The following is a 14774-nucleotide window of genomic DNA, read 5'->3' as shown; positions in this document are numbered from 1 at the left end:
CTTATCCATGGTGTCGTTTTCACCGGCTCTGAATCGTCGAAACCATTCCTCCGCGGTTCGAAGTGATAGAGTACCATCCCACAAAACACTATTAATCTCACGGAACGTTTCTCTAGCGGATTTGCCTTTAACGAAGGAAAACGTTAAAAAAGCGCGAATTTCTGCGTGAACTCTATGTTTACACGTCTATAACTGTTGAACGCAATATCCAAACTAATCATGCATAGCGTTGTTTTGTAGGTTATGTCAAGACCTTTCAAATTATGTATAGTGTTGTCAGATACGAGCTCTGTAGCGCTTTGTACATAGCCGCGAAATTCAAAAGACAAAAAAGCGGAAGGGAGATACCTTCCAACCTTATATAAAAGAAAAAATAACTATAAATAGAGATTTTGTAAGATAAAAGTTGTGAAATATTTAACTTTAATTGCAAATATCTCGAAAACTATAAGTTTCCGGCGGCAATAATATATTCGTGATCTGGAGAATCTCCTCTATCCAACCATACCCCTCTTAACCCTGAAATCATGGGATGGTATCATCATATATATCATATATCTATATTTTAATTAAGACAATCAATTTTTGGTGCTTCTACATTTTTGTACTACCCAAACTATTTATTGAGAAAACAAAAGGACAAACAATATACGTGTTTATATATTTTGAGTTTTTCTCAAGCATATTTTCCATCAATATTTTTAGTTTAAATGTTTTCATACACGATTTGCATTCAACAAAAGCGCCACAGTTTCAACGATGGCAGTATGGCAAACGATTATGCCACTTGAAGTGTCAGCACTTACTCTCGGGTGTCGGGCATTTGCTCTCTTTAATAATCGAGCCATACTCAACGCTGAAAAATCACCAACGGAGGATGTCAGTTACAACTGTGCCTGTCAAAATCGATCAAACTGCAAAGGGGAAGGAAAATAAATTTGAATGCGGGTAATTGCAGGAGACGGAAAGCAGCAAGACACGCATACATTTAGTTAGGATATGTAAATATTCCATTGGAGAAAGCAAAAGTATGTAAGCGTACGAACCTTTTTGCAATTGCATTTTTGGCGCATATGATTGCCCAGCTGTTGAGAAAGTCTTGGTTGTTAACTGGCTTAGGTTTAAGCATCATGCTACGTTCAATGCAAGCTGGCGTACAAACACAAAAATTGCCATTATTCCAACGTTCAAAGAATTTTTACATAGAATCGAGAAAAAATAAATCTTTGCTAGGAAGACACTGTGCTTGCTTCTTTACTCTCTTCCTTGCATCTCTTTTCTTTAAGCTAGCAGGCTTTATTTTGTCTTCACATTTTACCATCGCATGCATTTTTATATGCAAGATATACTTTTATGATTAGCTTTTCACCCAATATGTATGAACTTAGCTTCACTTCGATAGCTTCACTGCATTTCCCTTAAGCTCTTATACTATTTTCCCAGTTTTAAATTTTGCTTATCTTAAATATTTCTTGAAAATTTCTTAAGTGCTTTTGATCGTTTGATTTAATCTAACAGCAGTTCTGTGGCATTTTTAATGCAATAAATGACATCTTGCGAAATACATTTACGAAAATGAAATTGGCTTTTGAGGAAATGCCTATGATACTGAGAAGTTTAATTACAAGTAAATATATGCATTTTTTTCTGTTACAATATACGAGTATAAATGGAGATATATAATACACAATTTTCATGAATCAAATATTTTCTATTTTGAATAAAAACATGAGATATAGTCATGTTATTCGAAAAATTGTAAAACTTGCTAATAAAATTCGACTAAACCGGTTTGCAATGTAGACAGTCTTGGAAAGATAATGAGCTAACTTTTGCTACTAAAATCATTATACAGCGTATTTCATGTTTTACCTGTTATATTTTTTTAAATTTGCGAAGTGAAAAATTACTACATGATTTTCTTAACATAAATGTTTATGAGAATTATAAATCAGTTTTAATCTTATTAAATTAATTTTAATGTTTAGTGGGATTTAACATCGCTTGTATAAAAACGTTTTTTATACATTTTTTTTCACTCCTATAGAACTACCTTTAGATCAGGTTGGCTTCAAATTTTTCGTATTTTTTAATGGTTCACGGTTCAAATAAATTTGTTAAAGTGCCTCATTGTAGGCAAAATCTATTTCGATCTAATATCCTTTTTTATTATAACAATCATAAAAAACCGATAAGAATTAACTTGAGCTTGAATTAAACATCGCCAACCAAGCAAGAAATTAGTCTTGCGCATTCAGGATATTACACATAGTTCAAGTGATTTTTGCTAATGATTTATCCAAACACATAATCGCCAGAGAGTATGCTAAATATTACTTATTTTACTGCTAATTACTTAAGATTTATTTTTGCAGGCTATTTACGCCCTTGCGCCCAGAATACGAATTATTCCAAATTATATTAAATAAAACTTGAGCAACTTTGAGGTACAATTAGTTTTAGGTTATCGAAATGTGTGCATGGAAATATATTGCTCACACAAGATTTCTTAAAAGTGAATTTGTTTCGATTACTAAAACTTTGGTTCCATTTATTTCTGTTTTTCTTTTTGCACAAAATTTCCTACGTATATGCATATCTACATGCATATCTACCTAAAAACTTGTAGTCGCATTTCCGCAACATATTTTTTCCCTCTTCCACCATTTTTTTGCTTTTCATTGCACATATCTGGTGATTAGATTGCCAGCTGCCGGTGGAAATGTTGTCGTGCAGACGCATTAATCGGTGTATGGCACTGGTGTTTCGGATTTATACAACACGCTTGCCAAAACAAAAACAATGCTTCCATAAAGCTAAATATATGTATATATATTGGTTTGCGTCTCAATTTCCACGCTGATTCGAGAATTCTGGCTAAAGTATTTTTGTATTGTGTTCTTTTCCTAATTTTTTTGTTCGATTTTCCGGATTAGATTGGAATTCGCTGGCAATTCTTCGTGGTTTAGTTATGACAGCTAGAACTATTGCAGCGTAAAGGCATTTCCTGTGCAATGCAGCAGGCAATGAGCCGCGGAGGCGCTTAGTCACGCTTGAACACCGACCGCCAGCCGTTAGCAGTCAGATGGTTGTCAACTGGATTTTGACATTTATTTTAGTTTTTTGATTTTATTGATTAATTTTTGATATGAAAACTGAGAGTTTTGGTTGCATATTTTATCTGAAAAAGAGCCTGTTTTTCTATTATATATAAATATTTTGATTGGTATTGATATAAAATTAGAATATCAAGCATGATGCTACTATTCCTGTATATAGTTATATGAACATATAATGTACTAATTTTTTTTTATCAAGCCATTAAAGAGGATAGTTGGATTCTTCAAGCGCCTTCTTCTTCCGTGGTAATGAGGAATGCTTGACGTATCTCCTTCAAATATTAAACATTTTAGGAGATTGCGGATTTAGGAGATGCGAACGTATGCGAACTTTGACACTTTTTATAGCGTGGTAACCGAAGCCATCACATAACATAAACATAATAGCTTAAACACAATACGGGCGACGATGAATATTCGTCGGTTTCGGCGAGTGTTGCCGTAGTGTAAAACACAATTCCGACCAATTTCCTCGCAGCTAGTGTGTATTTCGCGGTCAAAAATATCACAATAAATGACGAATACAAACATAAACAATCTTAATATTGCCAACGCAGACGTTTTATTAATTTTTTTTTTTTTAATTCCTAAGATATTTACTGAAAACAATCTTTCTTTAAAATGGTGAGGCCGTTTTTGCCGCCGCGAATATTCGTGGTCGCCCGTATTCTGATTAAGCTATAAAGAAGATTAAAACCAGAAAGTTTTAACGCGAACTCAAATATTTTTTATTAAGTTCTTAGAATATATTTGAGAACGTAATATTTTTTATTCTTTAATTATTTTTCTAGAGCAAATGAAACTACTACTAAAATATGTTTAGTTAAGTGTGCTTGTTAATAATACAATAGCTTCGTCAATTTATTTCAAGTCCAGATTTGTACTGCGTCTATATAAAATGTGTATTTATTTTTGTACTGAATCGTTATTAGAAAAAATAATTACATAATAAAGTTTTCGAACATATTTGAGTTTCTGTTGAAGATCATAAAAGCAAGTAAAATTTCATTGCTGAAATAACTTATTTTAAGAAACAAAGCAAATCACCCAGCCATGTAAAGTCTAAATTGTAGAAACTAGTAGATTACCACCGCGTTTTCCCCGAATTGTCCTGTAAAATTCAGTATTAAACAGGTATATATATCAAAAAAGCTTTCAACGCCGGCATTATTCCGGACGGGTTGTACAGAGATATCACAGATAATTTTTTGCGGGCATAATACGAATTATAATCTTCAGCAACATCATTTTCACTACTCATATGCATAAATAGCAGTGTGAATTAATTATTTACACAAAAACTCCTAATTTTTTATGCTACACTCAGATTGTATATCGAGTACACTTACATATTTGCTATAAAGAAGTAAAAGAAAGTTTACGATCTAACGGGCATAAGAGTTAAGTGTAAAAAATTTAGCTTTTCAAATGTGTTTAGTAAGATATGCCAACAATATTTTTAAAATAGAGTCTAATGGCATTAAAACTGTTTGAGTGGCCTCTTTAAAAACTTTTTGATTTATTTACCCTAAACTTAGCTTACAATATGAAAAAGGAACTATAGGACTTAATACTTTATGAATACTTGCGAACTATGAATTGTTTTATTTCTAGAAGTTCCGCCTTTACTGAATCTCTTATTTAAACACTGAAAAAAGCACAAATGAAATATTATTTTATTAAATAAGCGATGCTCAATTTTCAAACATAGGTAATACTGACTCACACTTAAATTATTTAATTCAGTTCATTTCATTTCACTTCAATTCATATAAAACAACCTCAATCACACATAAATATGTAAATAATAAATAGCTCGGTCGCAAGCTAAGCAGAACCAGATGTCTGCGTTAGTCTTTTAATTGTGTCTCAATTGGTCATCATTTTATTTACTTCACTGAAGTGTACAATGATTGAAGGATGCTACAACTAAGGAGAGGCTCATTGAAATTGATCATTGATGAAAGCTCTTGACTGTTATTGATAAGCGATTAGTGGGTATTAAGATATAAAAGCTCTATATTTACATGTACCGAAGTTCCTTAATTTGAGTTCCAGCAATGTAAAGGCGGTGTATTTATGACGCTACTTTTAGTACCTTTAGTTACCGCTCAATAGGCAATGTCATGTAAGGCAATACTACTATTTCACTTTAAATAATCCACAAAGAGAGAGGTGCTTATTGGAAATCAATTACTATGAAGCGAATGGACATTCACTGAATTTTATTCCCTTTAAGTGCCATCTAAAGACTTAAGGCTTTACCTACCAATTTGTAATCAAAATACATTTCAGAAAAATATGAGATTGTTTGTATTTTCTGTCATGGTATAATACTTCGATTAGCTCATAAAATTACGATTAGCGCAAATCACACTAAACAATGCTGACATACTTTACATGTTGTCCTCGAATATAATATATGTTGTTTTCAACTTCGATTGCCGCATATCTTATATAAGTATTTATGTATATGGCTATAAACTGTCATTAGCTGGCCGATTTGGTTGGCTTACAGGGTTTTTAATAAAACCCTTGAGCTTAATTTGGAAATAATATGGTGTATATGCTTTCTCCATTTCACAAGCCTTTGGTTATGCTTTTTGGTTAGCTTCAATAACCAAAATCTGTAAAACCAAACAAACATGCAGAGAAGAACAAAGTTTACTTCAAAACCGCAATTTAACATTAAAAACTGCGATCATCAATAAATGGTATCCTAAAAATGACAACAAACACAATAGTGACAATATCAGTCCTAGTAAAACCAATGCAAGCAAAAAAAAAGTAATTTCACAAGCCAATGAAGCTAAACTACAAGGACAGTTTGATGAGACTGTGCACTTTAACAACTACAATCAGTTGATCATACCTCAAGTTATTAGGTTTGACGAAAGTTATAAAACCCAAATTTCTTTGGTCATAGTCCCAAACTCTTTGCATTAAAATCCCTTTAACAAACCTAGAGGAGGTTCAATAGACAATATGAATTTTTTATCAAAGTTTATTGTTAGAAGAGTATACCGCCTGGTTTGTACGTGAATTTAAAATCACCATGGCTGATACATGTATTCATAATAATTAAGAAGAAATCAGGAAACTTTTTATGAGAGGTACGTAGACAAAATACGCCCAAAATACTAGCTCGCCCAAACTTTTTTTCTACAGCTTATCAGAGTGCTATTCACGTTGGGTAGATTAAAGTCAAAAATAAATTAATAACGGATTCTTGTTTGATAAAACTATCATTATCATATGAACTAACAAACCTGAAAAAATTAATTCATAAAATGTTGGTAACAAAAAATATAAATAGAGTAAGTAGTAAAATTAATATTTGGTTTGTGATTCTGATGCCTTAGGGCATTAGTACTTTCCTGGCAGAAATTTACATCTTCATTTTAAAGTACTTGTATGTACTGTGTATTCAATTACTTGCTTTGATGATAAGTATTTCGTGATAACAAACTGTACTGCTGGTGTTGACACCATTGTAAGGGTTAACTGAAGTTGATTTACTTAACCTTAAAATTCAACAAAAAACCCTGTTTCTCTGTGCAAAACTTTATGTTGTTTATAATTTCATTCAATATTTTTTGCGTATTACCTTGTTTTTGTAGCTTCCACACTTTTTCACTGCCGGCTGCTTCAACCCAAATTGTTTACATTGAGTAATCGACCTACTTTTTTTATTCGGAAGGTTGTTATTTAAATTTTTTAAAAATTAATGTTTGGGATTCCAAAAAGAGGATTTGGATAGTGCAGCGGTACCATGCTCATTTCCGTTCAAAGAAAATTCAGACGGGTTTTTGGTGCCACCCCCCCGAGTAAATGGACCATTATGAGGTTTGTTAACATGTTTGACGAATCTGGAAGGTATTGCAAGAAGACCATATCATCGAGATCCGTATGTTCGTGTTCAAGAAGCAATCGCGGCTGTTGCATCGTCAATTTAGGCAAATCCAAAGTTTCCACTCGCAACTTATCGGCGCAACTTGGAGTTAGCAGACGATCTTTACAACGACTGATTTATGATGATTTAACTGTTTCCGAACAAAATTCAAATAATAAGCCCGTTAAACCCTTTAGAAGACAATAACTTGATAAATTGCCGGTCTATGTCTGATGAGGCCCATTTTCATCTAAACGGAAATGTAAACAAGCAAAATAGCCGATATGGAATGAATATCAAATCCAGAAATAACGAGTCACTATGTGGTGCGCAGTTTCATCAAGGTGTAATGTCGGGCTATACTTCTTTGATAAAACAGTGTAACAGTAACTGTCAATGGGTACCGTTATCTAGAGATGTTCAATGATTCACCTTTTGATTCCAGCAAGATGGAGCAACTGCACACACAGTCAGAGCGATTATTGTAGAGCTCCAACGAAAAATTTAAAAAAATTAATATCAAGAAACTCCACTTCCCGCTGGCAGCCAAAATCACCTGACCTGACTGCAACAGACTTTTATTATGGGGTTCGTTCAAGCAGGAGGTGTAAAAAAAACACAGAAATCTGACTGAGCTGAAGCAGTCCTATAAAAAGGTAATTGATGCAATTCTGACTTCAACCTTTCAGGACGCAACGACTAATTTTCTAAATAGGTGTCGCAATTGCATGGCTGAGCATGGAGGTCATTTACTTTCCATAATTTTTTAAACAAAATTTTTAATACAAAATAAAATAAAATTTGCTATTTAATTTGATTAAAGCAAAAATTATTGCGGTTTGTTTTTGTAGCACCATTCGTGAGCCACCCTGGACAATGTATATTAGTGTTTTTGTGTTTCGCAAATATATTTTAGAAATGTATTGCTGAATAGCAATGAAGCAGCAGTGGCAGAGTTATAGAAGACTACTCGATGAAGGTAAAAATAATCTCAAACCCTCCCATATAACAACTGGCTTCAGCCAGGAGTTATCTAAGTAAAATTTGAGTTCATTGAAAATAACCATTTAGTCGTATATCGTCGAGTAGGAGTACTTACGAGAGTATCTCTATGTACACCAACTGTTGTGGTTTTATGAACAATTTTTATATTTTTACACATGAGTGTACGCGCGATAATTCGTTCACGTTGTTGTATGGTTTAAGGGATTTTTAAATGTTGCAACAATAAAAATAACTTTAATATGTATACAACTTTCACCTTTTGTGCGCATATTTGCACTTTGACACCACACTGTAGGCTTGCCACTATCCGCTGGTTGCTTTGCAACTAAGCTTTTGCTGCAATTTCTTAACCAGCGTAAGCGAGTGAATTCAGATTTTTGCTGCCACGTTGTATTTGTTGTTGTTTTTAAATAATTTCCACACAATATTCGTGTCTTTTTTGACTGCAGGTACCTCTACTTTAGAAGAGCATTGCTTGTTACTGTACTCATACCGTTGGCGTGTACTGTATGTGTTTGTATGAGGTGCTTCAACAGCAGGGCTTATGCTTAAAGTTTATGTAGAAAATTTATTCTTTTTCAGGGAGTTTCGTCGATTACATTACAAATATAATTTGTACATATTCGTTCCTGATTGATGTTGCCGAAGAAGGTCACAAATTAAAAGTGTTCAAAATTATAAGTGGTGTTGTGACATGAGTGGCGAAATATATTTTAAAATTTAGGGTTTTCTTTAAGAACTGTAATACTTGATTATAGATATTCCTTTTGCTAATGGATACTTGTATGAATCCATATTCATGCCGTGAACTTGAAACGAAGTTTGTAAGTCCAGAAGGGCCCTATAAAATATATTTATTGTATAAGCACTACGAGCTGAGTCGATTTAGCCATGTCCGCCTGTCTGAAATAGTCCCCCAATTTTTAAGATTTCGTTGAAAAATTTTTCACACTTCACACACAAACTTTTTTTTGACAAAATACCTTTTCGAAATTCGGCAGAGGTTATGGTTCAAGGAAATGGTGCTACCTCCGAACTATTTGTACAGATCGGAACACTATAGCATATTGCTGCCATTCAAATTTCAATATGGTCTTATTTTCCTTAGTAAATAACGATAATTTGACTTGATGTTTGTATGAGTTGCAGCAGGGTTTATGCACCACTCCCTGGTGGTATTCAATATAATATTTAATATTCGCATATTTAGTTAAATATAATGTTGGTATATGAAATACACCTGTGAAGGGTATTGTAGCTTTGGTGCAAGCAATATTAATATAGTGATTTTGGATTTTCGGTGGACGATAATTAAGGTACTCTGAATAAATAACGAGGGTCATGATGAAAGGAAGATCCGTACAATTTTCTTATCTCTTCAGCTTATTAGTCTACTAATTGCAGACGAGAGAGCGTTGTAGATTTCTTCACTACTTCTTTTTTTTCACTCTTTTGAGGAATTGGTTTTCTGCTAAATATATTAGACTTCTTGTAGCGATGTTTCGTAAGAAGCGTGGTCAAAATCGTACGAGGTCAAGTGGCGGCTTAATTATTTAGAAAAGTTTTTTAAGGATTTAACCTTATTTTCAAAAGTACTGTAATCCAGATAAATACTTTAAATTATACAGTTGTGGTTTAACATAACAAATACTGTACCACTTTTCTGATCTTCAAATAGAATATTGTTCAGATATAGTTTTGAAATACAATAGATTGATTTGAAAATTTTGTTGGCGTTGGTGATCCTTGAGTGATAAAACGACAGAAGCAAGACACCGATTGCTAAAGGATAAAATATAAGATATAACGTTTCCAAAAGTATATGTATAAGGGGTATCTGATAACATTTGTTTTTTAAACTGACGAAGTCGAGGTTAAAGTTCTAAGGTTGCAGCAAATTACGTGTCTGTAGAAACATACGAGTGTATGAAAACTTTATCCGCATGAGTTGAGTGTGATGCAAAACTTTATCCGCATGAGTTGGGTGTGATGCAAAACGTTTGGAACACAACTTTTCCCAGAAAAATTCCAATTTACCTCACAGACAACACAAGTAATAATGTGGCATAACTCTCTGTACAAGCATAACATATTTACTGCTTGAAGGTTAAGACAGATTTAAGCGTGATAGAGAGTGAACGTTTCAATTCATGAAACAAGTTTATGGCGATGATTGCCTATCCCGTAGCAGAGTGCATGGGACGGCACGTGGTTTCAACGTTTTCAAAGTGGGCGTGAGAACATAAATGAGAAATGAGCCGAAAGCCAAAAAATCGCGCCTGGAGAAGTCAAAAGTGAAGACAATGCTGATTTGTTTTTATGATTCCAAGGGTATTGTCCACAAAGAATTTGTTCCCCCCAGCCAAACGTTAATGCGGTATTCTACCTTGGAGTTTTGAAACAATTGGTGCGCCGTATTCGACGTGTTCGGCCCGAATATCGCGAAGATGGAAGTTGGCGTTTGTTGCACGATAATGCGCCGTTTCATCGATCGACGCTTGGGGTCGATTATTTGACCAAAAGTCACATTTTAACAATCAACCACTCCCCGTATTCACCTGATATGGCACCGTGCGACTTCTACCTTTTTGAAAAAATGCATTTGCCGATGAAAGGAAAGCGTTATGCAGACGTGGAGACCATTCAAAAGGCTATAGTGATTATATCAAAAATATGTATTTCCAACTTCTTCAATTTTTTGTGTTACAATATATAAATGTACCCACATACAGACGTACAGATTTATGTCTGTATGTAAATGAAAGTTAAGAAATATAACAAAAATAATGCAAAGCAAATTTGCTTACGAAACTTTTAACGCAAATGAAATTGAAATAAATGGAAAACATATTGTTTCAACTAGTTGTGTGGATACTAAAATTGTTAATAAAACTGCTAAGCTTTAATTAACTTGAAATGCTTGAAGCGTGGGATTGTTTAACGTGCATTGTAACTGGAAACCAATACCCACCCATTAACATGGTTTGTAATGCAAACACATATTTATTTCTATATTGATTTTTACACTAATAATTGTGAGTGCATATGTATGAGTGGGTGTTTTAAGCAATTTCTGCAATGCGAGCTATACAGATTCTTCAGAAATAACCCTGGTGACTACTTGTGGTTAAATAATGGATATTGCTTAATTTTGAATATATATAAGATGATAAATATTAAAAGTATATATGGAAGTCAATAAGTAAAAATTTAACCATTTCCAATATAAATATTACGGAATTATCTTAAGACAATATCCCACAATTATTCGAATATGTGAATGGGGAATAAATCAGCCGAAATCTCTTATATCTATTTTTAGAGGACGTTAGGAACTTTATTATACATATTTATATAAAATTAATACACTTCCTTATTCACTACATATTTCCTGATAAAAAGTCATACTATTATCGAGAGTTTCATTTATTTATTTTATTATATAAATTTGAATTATATATCTTACACATTGACCGATATTTTCGGTAAAAGGTCAACTATAGGCACTGGGGTCCATATATTCAGTACTTAGGGGCTTGAACAGTTTTGGTTCGATTTAGATAATTTTTGGTCACAAGGTGGCATACTTTAAACGTGTTATATGGAAAATAGGCGTGGTTGTAATCCGCTGATCATTTATATATATATTTTAAAGGGTCCACGACGTTTCCTTCTGGGAAACTTAATATACCCTGTTCAGGGTATAAATATATTTAATTATGTCAAAGTAATCTAGGTGTAGAATTACCCCTTTGTATTTGCAAAGGTTTACTACAAATTTCACGTTTTCAAATATTGTAAAACTTGTGCTAAAGGCCGTCCTTCTAAATGCGCGTACCTGGCTCTCGCTTATTCGCCAACGACAACTAGCCAAGCAATTTAATTAATCACATAATACTTTTATCGTCTCAACAAGTAAGTTTGTGCAACTATTTTTTACCATTTTTCGGTTGAGAACTTGTTCGACTTTAAACATTCAATGCCGTATTACTACTTTTGAGTTACCTGTAGCAAAAACATTCCTTGGCGTTCAAAATTACCCATATACATAAGTACGTATGTATGTGCTTACAACAGTGTTTCGTGCCTCTAACTCTATTATACATATCTACAAAATCATACATCAGCAGCAACAACTACAAATACTACAAGTACTAAAAACTACGCCGTAGTCTTCTTCATGCGGCAGTGGTTCAGTTTGTGGAAACGAAAAATAGTAAGTAAAATATAGACTCCTCGAACGCAACCGATTTCGTAAATTTTTTCGTGAATATCGCAGATAAGGAGCAATATTTTAATGGAACGCGAATAATAATCCTAAATACCGTTAGTCTCAGCGGACTCTATCCCTAACTCTCTAGGAGCTATTAGTTGCCCATCTTTTTTAATCGATCAATAATAGACTTATAAGCCTATATAAAAGGTACGACCGTCTGTAGCACTCAATTTTCACATATATTCGGTAGACCAATATAAGAAGCAGGCCTGAAACATAGCGGGCAGAATTTAGCATCAGAAGCTATGTAGATGTTTTTATTCGTAGTGTACTTAAAACTTTGCGAACTTTCTTACCGACAGTCCAACCTAAATGTAGCAGTTTATGCCAAAAGACAGAATTTTATGAAAAATCGAAGGATAAGATCTTAGCCTATTGTTCCCGCAACATTAACTTTTTCAATTGCAACAGTAAGTCGAGGTGAATTTTAATCTCTTACATCCAAATCTGACTCAATGAATGAAAGAAAGTGGTAATTACAAAATATATATTAACTACTCCTTAGGGTTTAGATCTATATCTTTCCTGTCTTATTGATAAAGATATCCGTAATTTAAGTAAACTATGATATCCTGGAGTCTAAGGGGCCGTGAAGGCCGCAGGTCCTTTAGAGTTGTCCAGGATGCACAGCGCGGAAGCGAACCAGCTCTACTTAACTTAGAAATTCATTGGCTTATTGCGTTCTAGGACTGTGACTGCGAGATCCTTTTGTCCTAGAGTAGAACGTGGAATATCTACTGAACTTCTTGAAATGGGTTAATATATAATGGGGTTAATCTTACCGCTATCGGTAAAGTTATGACTGAACACTGATCAATAGGCATTCGAACGCTAATTGCCAAAGTTGTATGCAGAAGGTTGAGTTGTAAACATTCAGGCGTTTTTTTCCATTCTCCAGTATTTACAAGACTAAAGTTGGAACATCTTTGTTGGACCAAGAGACTTCGCAAAACTTGATATTAGTCGTCTTAACTGATTGGTAATATACTCAAAGCGCCTTGTAGATTTATAAGGGCCTTATGATCCAGTATATAAGAGTTTTTGGTGTACCACATAGGACCGGCGAACTAAGCTTGCCAATTGAGTTCCTTCTTAAGATCGACCCATTAACCTACCCTAACCTATGATTCCCTGTATACAACGAATTATACATGAGTAGCAAAAGAAAAAAGTTTTAACAATAAAATTTCTTTAATTTTACAGGAATTGTGTTACTGCAAAATGCATATAAGCTTCGCTAGATTTCAACTTCTAAAACCGAAGGAATTTATAATACCTACTGTTTCAATAAGTATAAACTCCCTCCTCCAAATATACCGCACCACCCAAGAAACTAATGACACGTTCTAATATAAACCACCATATGCACCACACCTGGGAACAAACCTGAGAACACCCAAAGGACCTCCCCACAAACGACGACACTCAACATTTGAGAACACCACGTAACATGACATCCGACCTCACCAACTGTACAAAAGGAATTGGATCATCATTTGTTAAAACACATCCGCTTATCGTCTACGGGCGTGAGCGCCACCTCACCTCTATCGTTTTATACCACGTCGATCAACATCGCTTCAAACTCTTTTACTGCGGCTTTTATTCGGAAAGCTCGTACGCGTTACTTGATTACCCTCAAAATTATAATTTATAATTATCTATTTATAAAAATAATAACTGTTTTTGTTTTTAATAAAATCTTATGCACGAAAGTTGCATTTTCATTTAAATAAGTGTGAAGTGAATATCCCAGTGGTGTAGACTTCCCAATAAATTGGGTACGAAAATACTCATGTTTCTACGAGCCTCACAGAAAGGCACTATTGGAAAATATACATACACTTATGGACAAAAGAATAGGTGTGCTTTAGGTCGTACTGTTTTTTAGCCAAATGGTGTTGTAACTGTTACTTTTTTTGATACCGTTACATTTTTACGATGAAGGCGAAAGAGTAGTGCATAAGTATCAACAAATTGCATTACTATTTGGTAAGCCAATAAAATAGGTGTAAGTAATATGTTTTAAAAAATAAGTGTTATTTCGAAGTATTTTTCATATTAATGTAGGTATTGGAGTACGAGGGCTGCTATATATATTTCTGGCCTAACAATGAAAATACGAATATTTATCAACGAAAATGGTTTTTTTTTCGGTCGATTGCTGTTTTTTTTCGGGCTCATACGCATAGATCCATGATTCGTCACCTGTGACGATCTTATAAACGTCTTTTGAAGCAACGCGATCGTATTTTTTCAGCATTTCTTTACACCAATCCACACGAGCCTTTTTTTGAGCGATCGGGATCCAACGAGAACAAACCTTTTTTACGGCCAGGTGTTCATGCAATATCGAATGTATGCTGGTAGGAGAAATGCATAGGCATGCCTCTATCTAAAGGTATGTTACATGACGGTCTTGCATTATCAGTTCATGTACGGCATCGATGTTTTCTGGCACAACGGCTGTTTTTGGACGACC

General features: G+C 34.0%; 1 long non-coding RNA gene across 2 annotated transcripts in view; it reads left to right on the top strand.

The window, feature by feature from the left end:
* LOC118682385 (uncharacterized) overlaps nucleotides 1-14007 on the top strand; it is a 61681-nt gene extending 47674 nt beyond the window's left edge. The window contains exon 4 of one of the 2 annotated variants that reach the window (XR_011395436.1): nucleotides 13496-14007. This is a non-coding gene — a long non-coding RNA (uncharacterized lncRNA). Of the gene's footprint in view, nucleotides 1-705; nucleotides 3331-13495 lie in introns of those variants that run through there. The other variant, XR_011395435.1, reaches the window with a different exon arrangement.
* The last annotated feature ends 767 nt before the right edge of the window (nucleotides 14008-14774 follow it).

Source organism: Bactrocera oleae, chromosome 3 (genome assembly GCF_042242935.1).
Source record: "Bactrocera oleae isolate idBacOlea1 chromosome 3, idBacOlea1, whole genome shotgun sequence".
NCBI classification, from domain to species: domain Eukaryota; kingdom Metazoa; phylum Arthropoda; class Insecta; order Diptera; family Tephritidae; genus Bactrocera; species Bactrocera oleae.
This window is presented reverse-complemented; position numbering and strand designations above follow the sequence as displayed.